This window comes from Agrilus planipennis, unplaced genomic scaffold (genome assembly GCF_000699045.2).
Source record: "Agrilus planipennis isolate EAB-ADULT unplaced genomic scaffold, Apla_2.0 scaffold12, whole genome shotgun sequence".
Taxonomy (NCBI): Eukaryota; Metazoa; Arthropoda; class Insecta; order Coleoptera; family Buprestidae; genus Agrilus; species Agrilus planipennis.
The window spans coordinates 1,817,578-1,821,952 of NW_020439003.1; the positions used below are offsets into that span (position 1 = coordinate 1,817,578).

The window sequence follows — 4,375 nt, forward strand, 5'->3', positions numbered from 1 at the left end:
TATATATATGAAATACTTTGACATTTAATAGTGGTCAATACTAATGTGAAAATTCATTTTTACTTTTTTTATCCAATATAAATTACCTCAAATTAACGAGATAGTGAGGAAAAATTTGTTGCTGTTGTCACACACTGTTAATTTCAATACATATGAAGGATTTTCCTTTTTAGTGGTGGTTAATATTTTAATAATTATCAAATATTAACGTGAAATCGACTTAATTTTACCCCACAACAGATTATCTCAGTTAACACCCTCGCCATTTGATATAAGCCACGATTGGAAATCAATGAACAATTTGATTTTGAAATCGCCACTGTATATAAGTCTGTAGAGGGAGATGCCTATAATTTCATTAATTATTTCAGCTAGAAATAAAATTATCTTCCTTTTTTCAAACAATGAACTCGATACTAATGCTCTGATCTTGACATTAAAATCAAAATAATTATTTATTGACATGCACATAATGAATTAATCCTGCAACTGTTTTTTTTTTTTATTAAACTACAAAATAGGTTCCGGTGCCCACGATGAAGTTTGGTAGTGAAATTCGTTGCAGCGACAAACTTTTAATTAAAGAATCGTGTTCCACAATGCGATAATGAAGAGTTCCATGCAGCCTGCTGTTTCTTCAATTAAAATCGGAACGATCATTTAGTGACAAAATCAGTGATGTTACAAATGTGATGCCGTCGGTTTGCTCTTTCCAATTAATTAATTCTATGTAGTTTATGAACGTCTATTCCGTTCAGCGCATCTACCCAAAATAATTAAATCACATCTACTAATTAGTGAACACAAAACGGCACTTTGGTGTTTTGTTTGTTGTTTTCGTCTTTGTTTAGGTAAAATTCAAATTTTGAAAAAAGTAAATCCAAAATGGTATACTCTATTCAGTATTGTACGCAGTAAGATCGAAAAGTTTCTGGCCTACAAATTTTATGTCATTAAATTATTAGACTTTTCGTTACCTGACCATACAAAATCATTAACGTGTCTAATATAATTTATTTCAGGCATTTCCGGGCGATTTCTGGAATTATATACATTTCCTAGGAATTGTATACAATGGCCGATCACACACACATTTCCGTTAACATATATATACAGTAAGCAGAATTCGTGACGGACAGTCAGCCAGTCGGACGTCTTAACCGTTAGCAATTTATATGGTAATAGCTTATCAAAAGGATATTTTTAACCAAATCACAATTAAAGTTCATAAACAATTTCACTGTGTTTTTGTCGTTTCTTCAATTATCTGCCAACAAAATGTTAATAAAGCGTTGTGAAAAGTGTATTGAAATAAAGGAAGACTATATTGAAAAATAATAACAGGCTAGAAACTTGTAGACCTTACTGGATGAAAGAAAACCACGAATTTATTTTAAACTCATGATTTTTTCAACACCAAAGAAGTTTCTTAACATCGATAAATAAGAATTTCAAGTAATGTTTTTCCTTTAATGTTAAAAACATTTTTGCAAATCTCTCACTATTTATTTTAGATTTTTTGTCTTACATATCTTAGCGATAAGAAGGAATGGCATTATCAATAAGCTTTTTACTTATTTAATTTCATTTCTTACACTAACCATATAGTTATAATAATATAATATTTTCTAATCCTGCTGTTTTTTTATAATTTTAGTTTTTTCAGTTTCAGTGGTTTCAGAAATAAAATGGGGGAGCATACCTATCCAGGATTTTAAAATAGATATTTTTGAGTTCCTTTCAAAAAAAGTCGGATCAAGATGTGGATTTTTGCATTTGATTCGTAAGACCGTCTACAAATTTTCAGCTTCAATTTAAAATATAACTCCTGAAAGTGATGGTCGCCCTGGGCCCCAGGTACCTAGCAGGCCGTCGTCGACTCTATATTTGTGATTAGCGTATTTATTTGAAATTTTGAATTTAAAACGTAAATACCAAATAAAAAATTCCTATTTTTATTTTGCATTTAAATTCTTTTTTGATAAAAGCATTTTGTATTTTATTGAAAATACTTTTCCAAACGTATTTTCTATTTGTAAAATGTAAAATACATTTTTGACGTTAATAGTTTTTATCACCGATCAAACTTTATATAAAATGATCAATGAAAGTTGCTCACATTGGCTTTTGAAGGTATTAGAAGCTTAAACAGGGGACAAAGAAACATTCCACGAATGCCTTATAATTGTTTAATTGAAGAGAGCCCAAAAAAATCTTGGAAATGGATAATCTAAAATGTTGGATCGATATTGTTTTCCGAGTTCAATGTCATGATCCATGGAATTTCATAGTTCCAAATGGATATCAGCACCTGCCAAATCATCATTTATTGCACTTTTAGCAAGGAACTACGAAATTCTATGAATTACCACAAAACAGTCCACAAAACAATATCGAATTGATATACGCCAGCTGTGTAAAATTGAAAACTACAAGATATTGTGGTGTGCTATTAAATGCGTATAATCCGAAATCCTTAGAAATCAATTTGAAAAACTTCACTTATTAGATATACCTTAGGCTAAAAANAGTGTACTTATTAAGACTATTTTTCTTATTCTGCGATTAATTTTTGAAGATGAATTGATCTCTTATGTTTAAAAAGTTTGTAGACAGTATCTCGATCCGACTTACTACACAAAAATTCGAATGTTTGGCTTATTTTGTGCTTTATTTCCTCGATTATCTGCCAAGAATGGAAAAGCTCGTAAGTCCATAACTAACGATAAGCAGTACAGCACTAATCAGAAACTCAACATGACTTATTTTTACCTAATAATATCGGTCATAAATTCGTATAAGCGTAAATATGCTAATATTAATGCATAATAGAGGTAACAAATGTCTTTTAACGTTTTAACCAACGATAAGTTAACTAAATAATTAACTGTCTTCAACATCATAATTCCTTAATTTCTATAAATGTATGTAGGTACTTACACTGGGTTTTACTTGCTGGGTGGGTCTTCCTAATCCTTTTAACAGAATGCTGTTTACTTTGTAGGAGATACACCTACTGAAACATCACTTCTACACACTATAATTCGCGTTAAACAATTATTTGCCAACGGAGAAACGAACTGGTGCGAGGAAGACGCTGTTAAAGCAAATACTACGGCTGACTATAGCGTACTTCAGTCGTTAAGAGAAATCTGATAAGATAATAAAGAAGAAGGGGACGGTGACATCATTTCTTTATCTGATTCATTGGTTGTATGATTTACTCGGGTTTGGTATGGTCAATCACATTATCACAGAGACGTTAAACCCAATACATTGAATAGGTACGACTTGAAAAATATATGATAATTTTTATTGAACGTTGTCACTACACTGGAACGAAACTAGATTTTTAACTAAAATAAATTGTTATACTTTTTATTTTGTTCAAATGTCTGCGATCCTACATTTTATTTGCGAGACCGTAAAATTTTTATTGTATAGATGCATATTCATACTTAGATTGGTTTGTAATAGACAGAAAAATAACAATTTAAGGAAACGAAAGTAAAGATTCAAAAATTAACAACAATTATTTTATTCGAATTATTTTAACAACAAATGTTTCACCATAACATTGGCTTGTTCAGGTGAAGATATTCTGATTAAAATTGTTACAAAATTAGCATAAATATTAAGTTTACAAATTTCATGGGGTGGAAAGAACAAAAGGGAGGGATAAGGTAAGACATTAAGTTTTTGAAGACATATTTAAATTTAATAATAGAGAACTATTTACATCAATTTGATCATTTAGTGAAATATTTAATTTATGGTATTTATTAATATAGACTTTCAGCTAGTTTTAATTTATGGCTTTTTGGTAATTCTTTTAAAATTTGAAAATTTATGTATGTTTTTCCTTTAATAAATGTTCTGCATATGTAGAATCAGCTTTCGTATTAGTATAGCTCCTCCTGTGTTCTGTATTCCTTTGATTGAAGGATCTCCCAGTTTGTCCTACATAGACTTGATTACAGTCTCCACATTCCATTAAATAAACTCCAGATTTTGATCCTTTGTTTTATCTTTATTATGTTTTTTTTATACATAATTTCACCCCACACAATTTGTGAACTTTTAATATTTATGCTAATTTTGTAACAATTTTAATCAGAATATCTTCACCTCAACAAGTCAATCTTATGGTGAAACAATTGTTGTGAACAATTAATATATATATAAGAACAAAGGCTTTCACGGCCGGAATCCATAGTATAATGAATATTCGGGCTATAAGGCCGTGGTCTAAGTGACTCTATCCTGACGTTTCGTTAGCTACTGCGGCTGACATCCTCAGTGGTGGTGCTGCGTTGACAACGTGAACGTAGATTATATCTCGAAGTCTCGACAGCGACTGGAAAGATGAGCTAAT

General features: G+C 30.5%; 1 protein-coding gene across 2 annotated transcripts in view; it reads right to left on the minus strand.

The window, feature by feature from the left end:
* The window catches only part of LOC108736678 (odorant receptor 46a-like), a 9,992-nt gene extending 6,868 nt beyond the window's left edge, over window positions 1-3,124 (minus strand). For both annotated transcript variants that reach the window (XM_025975950.1, XM_025975949.1), the window contains exon 1: window positions 2,941-3,124. The gene's annotated coding sequence lies outside the window, so the exon portion shown is untranslated. The remainder of the gene's footprint in view (window positions 1-2,940) is intronic.
* Window positions 3,125-4,375: the final 1,251 nt, after the last annotated feature.